An 18592-nucleotide genomic window follows, 5' to 3' on the forward strand; every position below is an offset into this window, starting at 1 on the left:
AATTGTTTTCTCACTAGTGTTGAGTTTCTTGACGTTTTCAGCATCAGACGGCTTGGAAGACCTAGTGAAAGTTAGATAAACTCTCCCCTAGAAAACACACAGGTATCTGGCCGGAGGGGGTGGATGGGTGGGATCAGAATTCATGGTTCTTTGGATGCAGATAACCTGGGAGGAGAGCCCCACGAGTTTAAGGATTCTTTTCTAAGCAATTTCATCTTAAAGTACTGAAGAAGTGACAGTAACCCTGAATGGAAATTGAACCCATTGGTCGTTTAATTTTCCAGGCTATTTTATTAACCGCGAATTAAGAGTCCAGATTCTCCAGCTCCCCTGAAGTCGACTCCAGTGGGACCGGCTCAGGGAACCTCTGCTCCTGCGGCCTGGCAGCCTCTCTCTGGAGCGCAGGGACCAGGCTCCGCTGACGCAGTGACATCAAACTCTGGTTCAGCCCAGGTTGGCCGAGTCACGCCCACTGCCTGCCCGGACCTGACGCTGAGGCGCCCCCTGCTGGGACCAGGCAGCAGAGAAAGAGAGTGAAAACCTAGGCAAGTGTGTTCCTACCACTTCTCAACCATTTTTATGACTCCTGTGAAGTCTAAGCTCTTTTTTTCCCCGTCGCAGCTTTCGTCTTCAGTTCTTTGTCCATTCGTGTGGAAGCTAGCTACCTCCAGGTCTCCTAGATGTCTCCAAGCCATATTTCAATGGCCTTTCCACCCAGGATAGCCAATAAATTCCTGAGTATAAACTCCGAAATAAAACACCCCAGGACGCTGAAACGTGGGGACGAGGTGGCCGAGTGGTTAAGGCGATGGACTGCTAATCCATTGTGCTCTGCACGCGTGGGTTCGAATCCCACCCTCGTCGAGCCTGTACACTTTTAGTGTGAAGGACACGGGAGTATTTTCAGGTTTCCTAGCATTGCCAGTTGGGTCATTCTCTCGCGAAAGCTAACTTCCTCTCCATTTTCTATGACTTGTCAAATCTCCCTGCCATATAGAATCATGAGTGTTCCTGAATTTAAGGTGCTGACTTCTTAGAGCAGGTTTTGCAGATTATTCCTCAACTTTACCCTAACATATTGTTCTCTTGATATCTAGCAGACTCCTCCAAAGGACTTTTGTTTTCAACCAATTCATAATTAGGGAGGGCTTTGAACTCCGTGGATTTGTTTAACAATTAACTAATTTTGTTTCCAAATTTGTTGTTTCTTTTTACATTAATACTCGAGTAAGCCAGATCCTCCAGTATAAACGACGATCAGTTTTGCAGTGATTTTAGTATTTTGTGTTTATGTAACAATAGAGTATAAGTTATGCACGTATAAATGTTTGAGGTCTATCCACTTAGGAAAATGATTTTTTTCCCCTCCTCAAATTTCAAATAATTTTTCTAATTGCATTATCTCCTTTTTTAAAATTATTATTTTTAGGATGATTTGGTAAAAATATTTTTCCAAACTCTTCCTTAAAAAAAGTAAACACATTTTATTAAGCAGATTTTAAAACACATTGAAAATTAGACATAATATTTTAAAAACCTGTAAACTCATCTCAGAGCCTTCTGTTGCCTGGCCTTATCCATAGGCCTCCTCCTGGTGTGCTTTTTCCAGTTCTTCTCTTTGGCAGGTTATTAGTTATCATGAGAACACATGGATTGTATCTCTGGTTGAATATATAAAATGGAAGTTGATGTATACATTCAAGAAATTATCGCAACTTGGGTTTAGTGTAAGAAAAAAAAACCCCTTCTTTCCTAGTTTTAAGACAGAACAGAGTGATTTACACAGATGGCCCACATCTGCATTTCTTGAGAATGAAACTCAAAATTTCTAGCTCATCTCTAGAGCAGGTTCAGCTCATCATACCTTGGGTGGGTTTCACTGTACAACTGATAAATCTGTGAGCTCATTGCACTTCTGTGACATTAATCAGTTCTACAAATAATGAACAAGTCTAATGTCCCCAATTTACTGCTTCATTTTCTGTGATTAAAGCATATTCAATAAGGGTTGTGATTTGAACCATTTTCTCTGTTGCTTGTTTCCTAGTTGCAAGTTTAAGCCAAACAAATCAATATTTTAAAAAATCAAGGTATGTCCTAAAAAATCTATCTGAGGAGTTTTAAGAGTTATGATGAGGAAGTTTGTGTTCAAACTCTTTCCTCCCCCACTCCACACTCCTTGGGATGTGGGGATCTCAGGACAGGGACATTATGCTGTGTCCTTGTATATTTCTGGGACGGAGGAGGAGATTTTGGTCTTCCTAGAACTAAAGTTGTACCTTTCAGGATCCTCTGTCTGTAGGTTTATCTGTGATATGTTCTGATTAGGCATCACTTGTTGGTAATGTTCCGTATAAATCTCTTCTTCATTCTTCCTATCATCTTTTCTCTTTATTGGCACGAATTTGTGTTTATAGTTGGGTCCAGTAACTGCTCCCAAATCTCTGCGTTAATGTAAGCAGCTTTCAGTTCCCAAATTTGAAGCCTGAGATTCCTTTATTAATATGGGCAGTTGAGCAGTTAGATGGGTGATTAGATCTTTTCTGGAATTTTCAAAATTATTCTAAAAGTCAAATGTAACTTATCTGCAAATTTTTCTTTCTCTCATTTTTTTTTTTTTAATGTGGAAAAGGTTTCTTTAAATGGAACACTGGAACACAGCTGAAGAACATCATCAGTCAGCTGTCCTAAGCTTTATGTAACCATGGGTCAATTTCCCAACAAATCAAAATCTTTAAAGTAAATGAACAGTGTTAAAAGACAGTTTTGAATCCTTTTCTGTGGTTTTGAAAACAAAAAGACAATCAATAATTGCGCTAAGTAGGGAAATGGACCATGATACTGGTCCATGATACTGGTATTGAGAAGATCTTTTCAAATCCTAGTGGGCGATTAGTCGATTCTCCATTATCGTTTGGAATTCTCTGATCCTGGGAGAGTCTTACTGGGATGGGAAGTGTCCATGTATCAGAAACCATTTTTTGTTCTTATTTCTACTTTAGATCATTCCCCTCAAGTGGATCCTAGTGTGTCAGAGAAGAAAACCCAAAGGCTGATTATTTTCCAAAATCCAAAGGAAAAGAAAACACTGTAGGGCATAAAGTCCAAAAAAAATGTTCAAAAGTGTAATTAAAACTATATTATCTGAAAAATACAGTTAATTTAGGATCAGCTCTCAAAAGAGTAAAAATTAATGTTTTTCTGCTTTTAATTTATCATGTATGTGTATATCCCCCCAAAATATATATTTTAGTTTTGCTTGTTTGAAACTCTATTAAAATTCTACCATAACTTATACAACTTTCTGCTACTTGATCCACCCATATTGTGACTGCTGATGCATTTCATTATTTTTTAGTTCTATAAAATAGTCAGTTGTATGACTGCTATACAATGTCTTTATTCATTCCCTAATCAATTTAAAATTGTTATTTCTAGTTCTTTTTTGTTGTGCTTTTGCTCTGGAATCAACTCCATTAACTGTCTCTTCTCCTGCACAGACTTAAAGTTGAGTGTGTCTCAGAATTACCTGGAGGGCCTTTTAAAATACAAATTGCTGGGACATACCCACAGATTTTCTAGGTCTAGGATGGACTGTAGAATTTCCATTTCTAACAAATTCCCAAGTGATTCTAATGATTCTGGACCCAGAACCACACTTTGAAAATTAATGTTCTAAGGTCTATATTAAAAGTTTAGTAAGGTATTTAGTAATAGTAGGGAATGGGAGTGGTAATTTAATTGTTGAGTCATAGACTAATTTATTCAAATACTTGTTAATAATTCCAAACCATTTCCACAGACATTACACTTAACACTCTTAAATCAGTCTTAAATCCCCAAAGTTTCATAAGCTCTCCAACACTCGGTATTCTATCTCTTTAAATTTTATAAAAATACTGCTTTTATTGTGCTTTTAATTTACATTTTCCATAGAACTACTGAGATTGTCTCTGCATCATTTTATATTCCATTCAGTTTTTTTTTCACCGTTCTGTGAAATAGCTAGTCCTTGTTCCTCCCATCAAAACACCTTTTCCCTGTTTATTTTTAGGAGGGTTTTTGTTTTTGTTTTGCCACGCTCAGGGTGTGTGGAATTTCCCAGGCCAGGGTTCAATCCCGTCAAACCAGGGATCAGTCCTAGCTGCTGTTGTGACAACTGCCAGATCCTTAACCAACTGTACCACAGGAGAATTCCTAGGAGGTCTTTATATATATTCTGAATACTAATTTGGAATACTTAGTTGTAAATATGGTTTACCAGTTTGCGGCTTGTTGTGTCACTTATTTAGGAGGGCTTTTGATGAACCTAAGTCAAGAGATCTGGGTTGGAATCCTATTTGTATACCTTCAAGGAAGTCACTTAATCTGGCCTTAGCCTCTAACTTACTTCTCTGATTTTCATGAAGGTCAAATAATTTATATGAAATACTTTAGATGTGCAATTCATTATTGTTTCATTTTCTCACATGCACTGAGCAGAAACTGTAGCAATCTGTTGTTTTCATGGAATTCATATGCCTACATCTTCTCTATGCCTATGTAAGGGTTCGGCAAACAGTAGACACAGCTGTTGTGACTATACTCATACACTCATACACACTTTAGTTTGTGGGGAGCACAAATGTTATACTGAGGGACTCTGAGAATTGAATAAAAATCATGTAAGTGAGGGAGATGTGTCTCCTGAGCAGCTCCCAGTTAGGATGGTGTTGAGAATGAGTCTATGATGAGACCCAGTAGCAAGAGCAGAGGAGACTGGTGCTATGTCATTCAGGAGTGGATGAGAACCCCCCACAGGCTCTTTTAGGTCAGGTCCTGTGAGCATGACCAGGAGCCCTCCTTTCTTCGCTCCTCCTTCCATTAACCCTTATCAAACTCAACTGACAGATGCACGGCTGCTTTTGTGGCTAGAAAAGGAACGCTCCTTGAACTCTAGGTCTCAGGCACCACACACTTCGGTGCATTCCTTCATGTCAGGGACTAGACTGGCTACTCAGAAGGGAGGAGTATGGATAGAGATCAAACCTGTGTCATTTAAGCAGATCAGCATTGCTGGGTAGTGGTGCATACCGAAATCAGCATCCTTCCTCTACTTGAACCTTCTGTTGTTTAATGGACAAGAGAGAAAGGAATCATTTCTATAAATGGTATTAGGGACTCAGAATAACTCTCACAGTCAGGGCTACACACATGCCACTAAGAGCTAGATCTGTGCCATGACTATAGGACATGAGCTTCCAGAGCCAGTGGCATGATTTGGCAGCAAACTTTTAATAGAAATAAATACACGAGGAAGTACATAAATCACAAGTGAACACCTCAGTGAGTTGTATGAACTGATGCATAAGCATATAACTAGCACCCAGATCAAGAAACCAGCACTCCAGAAGGTTCCCTTTCTATTGTCTTCTAGACACTGCCTACCATAGGTAACTCATAGCCTTCTTCTAACACTGAATGATGTCTTTTTATTATCAATGTAGATGGTAGTTTCAAAATATGAAAAGATGGCCACTTCTGATTCTCAGATATTTCTTCCAAATTATTCCTGAGCTTTAGTGGTGAATGGAGGGGGTGGCAGGAGGCTGTAATCACTTAGGGAACTGTGCTGTGGTAACTGCTCATCCTCACAGTGCCTCCTACTCATTACTGTACACTTACGATAATTGGTTTAAGAATGTTTCTGGGCTCAGCAAATTAGAGTATTAAGGAGAGGAGAGAGAGTTAGGCATGAGTCCTGGGTCTTGAGGAAATAGAAACCAGGCCAGGCTGGTGCTGCTCTGCCAGAACCCCACTCAGTGCTACACGGAGCTACCAAGATGAGCATACATAATGACCATGGATTGGGACTGCTTCTGGCTTTGGAAGGGAGACTCTTTGGGACAGGGTTGGTAAGGGACAGGCTGTAAGAAAGGAGATGCTTGTCCTTGTCATTTATGGAAAGGAAGGTGCCAGGACCTATGGTAAAAACAGCTGATCGTTTCCCAGCCACCTTCCAAAAACATCTCCTGTTTCTAGTCCATGAGGGAGCTAGTTCATTAGGTTCTTCAGGACAGTATCTGAGTCTAAACCATTTTGAAAGTCTCAAATCAGAAAAATACTTACTAGTAACATATAAAGATACAGATACATAGATGGTGATAAATAAAGACTTTAGGTCTTTCAGTCTGCACCTCCCATCTCCTCGGCCCGGTCCAGGCCATCACCATGAGTCCCAGGACCACCTCATGGAGAAAGCTCAAACCACAGACTCTATGGCAAGTTCTTTCCTATCTCCTCCTCTCCTGGATCTTTAACTTCCCGATAAGCTCTAACTCACTCTACTACATCACCACAGTCAGTAGTATGAACAAATCTGGAATTAAATCCTATGTTGGCCATTGTTATACGCTGCCATCTAGACAAACAGTTAGGTAGCTTTTCCTCACTCTAATGTCTTTGTGGGATATCTTCTTCCGGGGTCTTAGGGGCTGAAGCAGTGGGTACATGGCTTTTTGTCTATGTAAGCATCATAAGTGTATCCTTTACTTTCAGAGCTCCAGGTTTCCAAAAATCTCCAGCCCAGAAATCAGAGCTACTCAAAGTATTCTCATTCTCATGATCCGTTTCCTTTTCTTTATTGGACAGATTTCATTTTCTCCTTCTATATAGGTTCCTTCTTGATAAATAATGACATAATACCAAACGTTAACATATTTCTAACATTTGGTTATGCCAGTCTCAGCTCCTTTGTGCTGATCAGCAGGGGTGTCTACCAGGCTAATCGCTGGCACTCTCACTGAGAAACTGGGAAAACTGCTTTCTATATTGATTCCTCTAGTAACCAAAAGTAGATTATCTAAGCACTTTTTTTTCCCCAGCAAAAATTCTCTCCAGCATAAAGAATTAATTAAGTTAAAAGACACAATTTAAGTAATTAAGTTAAAAGACACAGATTTGTGATACTAAGTTCATTATTAGGCTGACTCAGTTCATCAATTTAAAATATTTAAGTTCTAGAAAATTCTTAAAAATATGCCTTTGGGGAGTTTGAATTTTTCCCTTTTTATTTCTCACTTTCTATTACCCACTTTTGGAAGCAATGACAGAACACAGCGGGCTGGAGACAAGCAAAAATGGGGTGCATTTCTTAAGGAATAACCAAAATAAAAATCAAGAAATACAGAGTGAGAGTGGGGATGGAAAGCAAACCACTTCCTTGCGCTTTCATCCTGTTGTAGTCACTACTTGTCTCAAAGAATTCGTGGAAACTGCAGTGGTGGAAAAAATATCAGAGTCATAATCATAGCGCTTACAAGCTAGGACTCAAAGCCTATATCCTCAGTTTAAAATGTTGATGCACTTTTGACTGAACCATGCAAACTGTAAAGTGTCTTGGAATGAAAAGATAAAAGAATATATAACTGCCATCTGAGTTATTTTATGTCCTTTTAAGGATTATTTCAGGCACTCTCTGATTACACAAAAAACACCAGCCTTTAATGTATAGTTTGTATGACATCCCAATTTTTATTTTATTCAAATATATATTCCATACTTGCTGATCTAAAGTTTTCTCTGCCATGGTGTTATGAGAAAAACAGAAAAGCAGTGGTAAGGAACTTTATTTAGAAATTGAGTTGATGAACAATCTTTCAAAGAAGCTGGCATTTCAAATTCCCCTCTCCCAATCCCTACTGAAAAGCCAAAACCTTCACTAAAGCTAATAATAAACACAAGAGGGAGCCAAACTGAGCATTCATCTGCCTGCATTGCCTCTTTTTTCAGAGAAGCCTTCTGAGAAACTGAGACCAGCAATGCCAATTGATACAGAATTTGGAGACATCTTCTTGTGCTGAAGAAATCTTTGGAAGCCATTTTGCACAGTGTTAAATCTTTGAAGGATTCTGTACTTAGTTCTAGCAGAATATAGAGATTTCAAAGTCATAAAAACATGCAATAATAATGACCTGTGCTTGGGGTACAATCCTGGTTTAGGGGACCACATATCAAAATAAATATCTTGACAAAAATGCTGACTTACAAAAAAGCAAGTTTTTAGGGGCCTTGTCAAAGAAAATGTCACACAATTTCTTCTATGAAAGTAAATGTAGAAAACTAATATGAATGTCGCTCAAATTATTTGTCACTCCATGAAGTATATAGAGAAATTTGGAATACGTACTTCTTTATATTAAAGTATGGATTAAACCTGAAATAAATGTAATATTTTATGCCACCTATATTTCAACTTTTAAAATATGGATCAGAGTTTTCTTGTGGTGCAGTGGATAAAGGATCTGGCATTTCACTGAAGCAGTTTGGGTTGCTCTTGTGGCACAGCTTCAATCACTGGCCTAGGAACTTTCACATGCTGCAAATGCAGCCAGAAAATTTTAAATATGGATCAAAAATAGAGTTCTGTCCTAATGTAACCTTTATCATGTAATCTTGTCAATTAAATCACAGATTAGTCTACAGATAGAACTCAGTGATGAGAGGAAGGATGAAAAATTTAGTAACTTGAGCCTAAGTTAAGAGGTCATCATAAGGTTGCAAAATGTATATTAGTTGTCATTGAAATATAGTTATATTGATTAAATGATCAAGAAAATTGGGGCACATTCTTTTGACTCTGAAAGTATGGAAAAACAAAAATCCCACTGTTTTATTTACTTTTGCCATGATTGCTTCTTTTCCCCCACCTATAAATGACAAGCCTATTAACTCAGTAATATTTCCAAATATAATATTATTAAGTGATGAATATCAAAGTTATAATGAGTTACCATTAGGAAAAATGAAAAAGCATCCATCAGCTATCCCTGAGGAAGTTCTCAGATAGTTGAATCTAAATCTTGCTGCCTTAAATAGTCCAAAAAGAACAGATAAAGCCATGTTAGGAAGTTGGCTTTTTGACAAGAAACATGAGAGAGCACAGAATGAAATCTCAGCTAAGAACATTTAGAAAAATAACAGCAATAGTTACCCAGATAGTCAGTTAGAATGAGTCTCTCCAAGGACAGAAATTCCTATTTGTCTTTGATAATCCAAGCCCTAACATAGATCTAACATTGAGAAATTATTAAATAGAAATTTGATGAATGAGTCTTGTTTTCATTTGTTGGGAATTTTATACCTGTTGTTCTAAGTTGTCTATTATAACTATATTTTTATGCCATGCCTTCTGTTTTCCAAGAAATTTGAGTTTAATTATGGATCTAATCATGTTTGTCCATAAGCATCTTATTACACATGATCCAAACTAAGCATCTTATTACACGTGATCCAAATGGCTCAGACAAGGGCAGGAGACATCTCAGCAAAATAACTAGACTATAAGTTACATGTGGGCTCCCTATTGTGTGAAATGATGCTGCTTTTTAGTAATCTTTACATAATGACCTTTGCTTAGAGGTTGGGTTCCCATGGTATAAAAGTAAATGAATTATTTATTACCCCCAGGAAATGTGGATTGAGAAAGGGAAAAGTATATTTACACTATGTGAAGAGAGAACAAAAGTTTGGGGTTAAGAGTAGAGGTTGCTCAGTGAAATCTCTGGCCCCAAGATCATTGCGTTGAGTTCAGAGATTAGTAATCTATTTGGTGATTCAAGAGGAAGGGACATGCCATAAATTGTGTATCAAGGAAGTGATTCTTTGGGAAATTTCTAGGTTCAGGTTGAACAATTTTTTTTCGTGATGAAGCATTCAATCTTTGACTTAACCTCTCACTACAGTCCTCTGTCAGAGGACTCATCTGCACATGAATTTAAGATGCTATTTCTTCAAGAGGAGACCATGTTTTCATGGAAGCGAAGTGCTGAATCTGAACAATAGGCACATGGTTTGAGTTTGAGGGCAGTTAGGAATTATTAATATTCCTGGGCGGATGTTTCACCTGACTGGCAAAAAATAGGATTTTTTTTAAACATTCAAGGTACAAAGCAAGGAGTTGGATTGTTACAAGAACCTCTCTATTCTAACATAAAGTGGGTGGGAATAGAAAAAAGGAAAGCCCGATAATCTCATAAATTATTGGATCCATGAAGCCAATCCATGTCACAGCTTAAATTGAGTGGTAATTTAAATTCACTCTCCCTCTCACAAAGATTGATTTCCCTTCTCACATATTTAAGAAAATAATTATTTTCACTTGTCTTTGTAAAAGAATTTCATTTTTGGTAAAAAAAAATAAAAATAAACAGGCACTCCATAAATAATTATAGAATAATTAAAAGAATGAACTGAATGAGGGGAACTTTTTCTTTTTAATTTTGAAGGCATCAGATACGGTACAGCAAATGTAATTGAAAATATGTTTTGATGTAATGCTTACATGTTTACATGGATTTAAAATGTAGTTTGGATATATCAGCTAATTACCCATTGGGAAAATTATTTGACTTTAACCAGAAGTTTTGGTAAATGAGTGAACTCACCAAATACTAATCTCTTGGTGCCCTGGAAAAATTAGCGTTAAGAAATCCAACTCAAATCAATGGAACTTTGCAGAGATTAGGAATATTTATTCTAAGGAAATTCTGGTATCCAAAAGTATTCCTTGTTAGAGCAAGTGGTCTAGGAACTCCTCAGTAATAGGAACATCCAACTTTCAAAAAATAGAAGAGAAGAAAACTCTAGAACATATATTTTGCTAACAACTGAATTAAAAGCTAAATGAAAATAAGTTAAATTACTTAGATTAGTTTAGCAAAGTAGAACAAAGGAGAAATAAGATGTCAAACTTTCCTACAGGTGGCCAGTCTTACAACTAAGTGATATCATGGTTATTTAAGCTTCCAACAGGTCACGCACAGGAACATCTCTATCTATTGTTTTATTTATCTAAGTGATTCACGAGGAATCAAGTCTTATCAGGGAACAAATTATTCGTATACTAAGCAAAAAAACTTGAGAGGATAAATGAATCCAACTCTTATACTAAATATGGACACTACCTGCATGTAGGTGGCTCGTTGGTCTAGGGGTATGATTCTCGCTTCGGGTGCGAGAGGTCCCGGGTTCAAATCCCGGACGAGCCCGCTTGCTTTTCTATCGATCAGAATGAAAAATCGGGGAGGCGGCGGGGGGGGAAATGTTTTCTCTAATATTCTTGCCCCATAATGGGTTTTCATTACATTGACAACGAGAGCGTCTTCGGAGCGGCGGGGTAATTTCAGGTCTCCCTGTTTGGAAAGTATCCGCACCGCTGATGCGAGTTGACCGTCTTCCGGCCAACTTTAGTTCTTCTGTGAATCCCTTCCCAAAAGTCAAGAGAGAAGCCCTTGGGCATCTAGTCTGTGCGTACGTGTGTACGTGCGTACGTACGTGCGTGTGCGTCCTTGACAGAGAGGGGCGGGGCGAAGAAGCGTGAATTATCGTCTATTTATACCTTATTTCATCTCGCAGAAAAGTGAATTTTCACTCCCCCTGCTACCTCCAACTTGAGTAATCGCTTTCTGACTGTCAGCATTTACGAAAGTCACCCAATTTGCTGCTGCCGCCGCTTCCGCTGTAGCAGACCTCCTGCCTTTTTTTTTTTTTTCCTTCGTTGTGCCATGGACCTGCATTCCCTGGTCAGAGTTCATTCATTTATCCAACGAAGGAATATTCAGTGAATACTGCGTGTCAGCCTCTGCTGGATGCCAGAGACGCAGTGGTGGATCAGGAATAGAAAAGGCTTTTCTTTGTATGGAATCTAATATCACAAGTAACTAAATATTTACAATTATCATGCGTTCTATGAGGAAGTGTAGAATTCCCACAGGGACGACATATAGATTCTGGGAAATGTCGCCAGCCACAGTTTGTCCAACTGGAGAGAAAAACCACGAGGAGCAATTGCTAACACTGGAAGTTTAAGTTCTTCGCCACCCCAAACCTAGAAATTTGCCAGTGCTTTCTCCTTGACCCCAGGAAAAGCTCTCACTTTGGAATTGTTGAAAAAGCTGAGGTGAATTAATACTGAAATTTGGAAGATGAGAAATAAGATGGAAAGGAGGGTATCAATCCGGTTACTTTGCTCAAGCGAGCTAAATTATTTCCTTAGAATAACCGTTTAGTTTTGTGGCCAAAACTGAATGAGGGCGCGCGCACACACATCACCGCAATTTCTTCCTTACTTTATGGCACCTCTGAGGCTTACCTGGCCCGCCTCATCTTGGTGTTCTGAAATAGTGAGGCTCTTTTTATCCTCTTTTGCTCTATTTTATCTTTCTTTGATCAGTTTTGGGAGCTCCTTAAGTATGAAAGTTCAGGTCCTTATTCAGAAGTGGTGTGTAATATATTGCCTCTTTTTACATATGAATATAAATATAAAATCTACTTGTAATTTAATATGTTTTATAATTTGGAGTAGATTAAGTTTTCAAAGGAAACTTAAAATTCAGTTCAAAAGAAATATACTCTAACCTTTATCCTTTAAGAATTTTCTCAGAATTCAAGCATCTAAGCAGATGGAATGATCCTTGTGCAAAAGATTTTACTATCCCAAGAAGGATGAGTTAAAGATATCACAGGTAATGCAAATGGCACAGGCCAGATCACGTTATACTTGAAGCCCACAGTCAATAAACTGGACTTGTAATCTCATTTTCAGTTATTTTTAGAGCCACTTTATATCTATAGACCAGCAACGAAATCACTAGACATCTAAAGAAAGACAGATAAAGGTGAACTAAAAAAATGAGGAAGATATTAGGCAGAGAGGAGGAAACATCTCAGGAAAGTTAGTATATCTATTCTTTTTTTTTTTCTTTAAAAAAAAGTGCAAATATTGCACAAAAGGGTAACCCTTAAGTGCAGAAGTCTCTTAAAATTGAAATTGTGAGCATAGACATGAAAAGCTTAATGGAGTTAATTGGAATAAAATATAAAGGACATCCTCCAGAATGTGGAAAAATTATAAAGTCACATTCCAGAAATCATGGTCCTTGGTATATACTCAAATAAGTTGAAAACCTATGTGTACAAAAAAACCTGCGCATGAATATTTATAGCAGTTTTATTCATAATTATAAATACTTGGAAGCAGCCAAAATGTCCTTCATAAATGAATGGATAAGCAAACTGTGATATAGCTATTCAATAGAATATTATTCAGTAATAAGATATAAGCTATCAAGCCACAAAAGGACATGAAGGAAATTTAAAAGTATATTACTAAGTGAAAGAAGCCAATTTGAAAAGGCTGTATACTGTATGATTCCAACTATATGACATTCTGGAAAAGGTAAAGCTATAGAGACAATAAAAGATCAGTAGTTTTGGAGGGTGTGGGTGGTGTAGGGCAGTGTAACTATTCTGTATGATACAGCAATGATGAACACATGTCATTATACATTTGTCAAAACCCATGAATCTTGTTAATAATAATGTGTTACTATGATTTGTCAGTTGTAACAAATGTACCACAATAATATAAGATATAAATAATAGGAGAAGCTGTGGGGATCAGGAGGAAGTATATGTGAACTCTGTACTTTCCTATTAATTTTTCTGTTAACCTCAAACTGCCTTAAAAATAAAGTCTATTAAAAATATGTTGGGGAGTTTCCATCATGGCCCAGTGGTTAATGAACCTCACTGGTATCCATGAGAAAGCGGATTGAGTCCCTGGCCTCGCTCAGTGGGTTAAGGATCCAGCATTGCCATGAGCTGTGGTGTGGGTTGCAGACATGGCTTGGCAGATCCCACGTTGCTGTGGCTGTGGTGTAGGCCAGCAGCTGCAGCTCCATCTTGACCTCTAGCCTGGGAACTTCCATGTGCCTCCAGTGTGGCCCTAAAAATATATACATATGTGTTCCCACTGTGGCTCAGCGGTAATGTACCCAACTAGTATCCATGACTTTTTGTTTCAATCCCTGGCCTCACTCAGTGGGTTAAGGATCCGGCATTGCCATGAGCTGTGGTGTAGGTCACAGACACGGCGGATCTTGCATTGTTGTGGCTTCAGCATAGGCTGGCAGCTGCAGCTCAGGTTCGACTCCTAGCCTGGGAACTTCTATACGCTGCAGGTGCGGCCTTAAAAAAAAGAAAAAAAAAATATATATATATATAAACAGAATGTAACCTGGAGAGATTAATTTTTTAAGTAGAGGAAATATCCTGGAGGTTTAAAAAAATCCAAGTAGAAGAAATTCTACGAAAAAAATTAAAGAGAGAATAGAGGACACATAACTGAGAAAATTAATGCAAAAGTCGAGCTAATCTCTCAAACCGAAATATATGGTTTTTCGAACCTAATGACATAATAGAGCTCCCAGAACAGTGAATGAAAATAGAAACACACAGAGGCATATCTTTCAGACATTTTGGAACATTGAGGACAAAGAAGTCATCCTGAAAGAGAGAAAAACTAATTACAAACGAAGGGTAGTAATTCGAAAGACTTTGTAATTCTCAAAGCAATATTGGAAGCTAGAAGAAAATGGAGAGCTCCTTCAAAATACTGAAAGAAAATTTCCCTGGCGTAGCATGTTATACCCAACCAAGTAGTCAATCAAGTGTTAGAGAAACTCACTAACACCCAAATATTCAAGACTCTTATCTCCAATGAATTCTTTCTCAGGAAGCTACTCTACAATGTGCTCCACCATAAGGAGAAGGCAAATTAAGGCAGTAAAAGACCTTGGGAAGTAGAGTTTCCAGTATCAGTGACAGGGAAGAAAATGTACACGATGACGGTGAAGTAAGACACCAGGGTGCAACTGTATAGAAAACACCCAATTTCCTTTTCTGGTGAATCTTTCATGCTTGTTTGTGGTATCTTGAAAAAAAATTCTAATGTTCAAGAAACAAAATGCCGTGAGAGATCAGTGAATGATATTTGCCAATCCTAATATATGAAAAATTAATACAAATTCAGTAAACATGATGATATAACTGTATTTGGAAGATTGATAGGAAGGGTATCCATATATGGCAGCATTTAATGTGAAGAAAAGTGAATCTCAGAGTTCCCATCGTGGCTCAGTGCTTAACAAATCCGACTAGTAGTAGTATTCATAAGGATGTGGGTTCAATCCCTGGCCTTGCTCAGTGGGTTAGGGATCTGGCGTAAGCTGTGGCTACACATCTCCAATTTGAGCCCTAAGCTGGAAACCTCCATACGAAGCAGGTGCAACCCTAAAAACACAAAAGACAAAAAAAAAAGTGAATCTCCTTTTTGTATAGAGGGTAATCAATAAAAATACTAAACTTAAGTTTAAAAAGCAGAAATGAAAGCCTATGTATTAGAATACAATTTTGTCTTTGTAACAAAGACCCCAACAAATTGTACCTTAAAGGAAACAAATGTATTGATCTCTCATGCAACAGTCTGAAGCTCTAATCAATCCCAGGGTGACACTTTGGCTCCATGGTGTTGGCTCTGGTCTTCTCTCTCATGGCTTCTCCTTTCTATGGGTTGCTGGGTCCAAACTCTTTATGTTTCATGACACCTTCATTCCTATGAAGTTGCCTCTTCCAGCAAGCAGATACAGAAGGAAGAGAGAAGTGGATGGTATTTCTTTCCTCTCCTGAACATAGCCTGAAAGAAAGCTTTACATACACTTTCTCTCTAATGCCCTCATTTAGAAATTGGTCCAGTGACCATGCATAGCATCAAAGAAAGTTGTGCATGTAATCCCATGGGTAATGTGAACTTTCCTAAATTTCCATTTCTTGGAAGGAAAGAATAAATATTGATGCGCAACTAGCCATCTCTGCCATAGCATGATATTGGGAGACATGCTGGTAAAAACAGAAACAGCAACACAAACAAAAGGCCAAATGTCTGAAAATCTTTGCCTCTACCAATGGGGAATACAATAGGAGAAAGAGGACCACTTCTTTACAATACATGTTTCTGAAGTACTTGATATTTTGAAAAGAGGTTAATTTTGATTTACATTTTTTACATAAAAACATAAGCTTTAACTGAGAACCAAGTATGAATAAAAAGTTTATCCAGATTAATATGAAAAAGGGCAAGAGTACTCCATGAGGGAAAATGGCTTGTTGGAAGAGAGGGGAAACTGATCCTTCTTGATGCAAAATCATGAATTGGACTGAGCATGGAAAACAAGAAGGGAAATGGGTTAAACTGAGGTTGAAAAGATCCAGGCAGGACAATGAAGCGACACTAAAATATAAGGACTTTTCCAAGTAAGAAGAGAAATTATTTGGGACAAGCAAAGTGTGGTCTTCACCCAAGAAGATGTTAGTACAACCTAAGGTAGTGTCCTCACACTAAGCGTGTGAAAGTGCAGCAGGGATCTGTTCCCACAGGATTTTCCCCCGTGTTTCCTGCTGTTCATCCTATGATTGATTTGCTTGAGCTTCAAAAGAAAAATCTTCACGACCGTCTTTCATTCTCAGATTTATGGATATTTCCTATCAGCCACTCACATACTTCAGCATTCCAGCCACAGAGATTTCCAACGGTTCTCTAGATACTCCTCGCCTTTGATCACGTCCTTTTCCTCAGTCTGGTACACCTCTAGAAATTTTCCCACCTCTAGAAAGTTTGCTTGTCAAGACTCACCTTCTTTCCCCAGGCCTTTATGACTCATTATGATTAGTCAGAATTAGTCCCTACTCCTGTTCATTCATGTGCGTTTTATTCCTTCCATGAAACAAACAAACCAATCAATCCCCCCCCCCAAAAAAAAGTCTGCTAAAAAAGTTTTTTTCACCCTTTTCCCAAGTCATTTTCTCACTAGAGCCAAGTCTGGCTTTTATCATTGTTTGGAAAATCGAGTGGAAGTTGGGAAACATTGCCCCTAGAAAACCACTCAAGAAACACACAGGTATTTGGAAGGAAAACGGAATTCATGATTCCTCGGATGCTGATGACCCGGGAAGAGAGATCCCCAAGAATTAAGGATTCTTCTCTATGCAATTTCACCCTAAATTACTGAAGAAGCGGCTGTAATACTGAATGGAAATTGAGTCCTACTCAGATCCATCGACTAATTCTCCAGAGTATTTTATTAACCACGAATTAGGAGTCCAGATTCTCCAGCTCCCCAGAGGTCGACTCCAGTGGGACCGGCTAAGGGAACCTCTGCTCCTGCTGACTTCCAGTGCTTTCTGGGGCGGGACCTGGTTCCCCTGAGGCAGGAGGGTGACAACAAATTCTGGTTCAGCCCAGGTTGGCCGAGTCACGCCCACCTCCTGCCCAGACATGGCGCTGAAGCGCCTCCTGCTGGCACCAGGCCGCCAGGGAAAGGAAGTGAAAATCCAGGCAAACGTTCCTACCACCTCTCAACTATTTTTATGACCCTTGTGAAAGCTACGTCCGTTTTTCTCCCAGTCACAGGTTTTCCACTCCGGTTCTTTGTCCAGCCATGTGGAAGGTAGCCACCTCCAGGTCTCCTAGATGTCGCCAAGCCACCTCCTTCCCAAGCATTTTTCTAAGGTAGCGAGTTTCCGAGTATAAACTTTGAAGTAAAATGTTGCAAAAGGTAAGTGCATCCTGCAGACGAGGTGGCCGAGTGGTTAAGGCGATGGACTGCTAATCCATTGTGCTCTGCACGCGTGGGTTCGAATCCCACCCTCGTCGATGCTGGCCTTTTAAAACGAAGGCTGTTCACACAGATACACTGTATTTCAGATCCCCATTTAGAAAAAGTGGCCCTCCCTCCTGTACTCTGAACTATTATCCCATTTACAGTTGATGGTAATGATTGTCTATACCACCTAAGGGGGATCCCTCCTATGATGAAGTTCTTTGGGAAGGCCAATTTTACAAGTTCCTGTGAAACAGGAGGTGAGGAGTAAGTACAAGACGGATGAAGCTGGTAAAAAGCTGGAGTGCGAGTGACTGTGGTTACTCCACCCTCTCATTTTATAAGTTATTACTCCACTGAACAGTAAAATAAATTCATCAAATAAAGTCCGGAGTTCCCACTATAGTGCAGAAGGTTAAGGATCTGGTATTAGCACAACTGTGGCTCAGGTCACAGCTGTGGCTCGGATTTGATCCCTGGCCTGGGAATTTCCATATGCTCCGGTGCAGTGGAAAAGAAAAGAAAAGAAAAGAAAAGAAAAGAAAGAAAGAAAGAAAGAAAGAAAGAAAGAAAGAAAGAAAGAAAGAAAGAAAGAAGGAAAGAAGGAAAGAAGGAAAGAAGGAAAGAAGGAAAGAAGGAAAGAAAGGAAAGAAAGAAAGAAAGAAAGAAAGAAAGAAAGAAAGAAAGAAAGAAAGAAAGAAAGAAAGAAAGAAAGAAAGAAGGGAAGGAGGGAAGAAAGAAAGAAAGAAGGGAAGGAGGGAAGGAAGGAAGGAGGGAAGGAAGGAAGGAGAGAAGGAAGGAGAGAAAGAGAGAGAGAGAAAGAGGAAAGAAAGGGAGAGAGAAAGGAAAGAAGGAAGGAAGAGGGGGAGATAAAGTCAGCAGAAAAACACAGCAGAACAAACATACCAAGGTAGAATTTCACTACTTAGATTCTCAAGACAAATCTATGGTTCAAAACTAAAGAAACAAGTTTTTAAAAGATTTAAAAAATTCAGAGGTAAGTTAGTTTCAAGTGACAACCACACAAACTTCTTCCAAAGAGGCTACATTCAGGATGCTGCTCAAGGATGGAACAAAGAACTGTTGCTGAAGGGTAATTGGGCTGGATATTCCCA

At 38.7% G+C, this 18592-nt stretch overlaps 3 non-coding genes across 3 annotated transcripts; all 3 read left to right on the top strand.

Moving 5' to 3' along the window:
* The first annotated feature begins 782 nt into the window (after positions 1-782).
* On the top strand, positions 783-864 carry TRNAS-GCU (transfer RNA serine (anticodon GCU)). Its single transcript has one exon. It is a non-coding gene; the product is annotated as a tRNA-Ser (tRNA).
* Positions 865-10955: 10091 nt separating this feature from the next.
* TRNAP-CGG (transfer RNA proline (anticodon CGG)) lies at positions 10956-11027 on the top strand. The gene has a single exon. It is a non-coding gene; the product is annotated as a tRNA-Pro (tRNA).
* Positions 11028-17448: 6421 nt separating this feature from the next.
* On the top strand, positions 17449-17530 carry TRNAS-GCU (transfer RNA serine (anticodon GCU)). The gene has a single exon. It is a non-coding gene; the product is annotated as a tRNA-Ser (tRNA).
* Positions 17531-18592: the final 1062 nt, after the last annotated feature.

This window comes from Phacochoerus africanus, chromosome 9, assembly GCF_016906955.1.
Source record: "Phacochoerus africanus isolate WHEZ1 chromosome 9, ROS_Pafr_v1, whole genome shotgun sequence".
NCBI classification, from domain to species: Eukaryota; Metazoa; Chordata; class Mammalia; order Artiodactyla; family Suidae; genus Phacochoerus; species Phacochoerus africanus.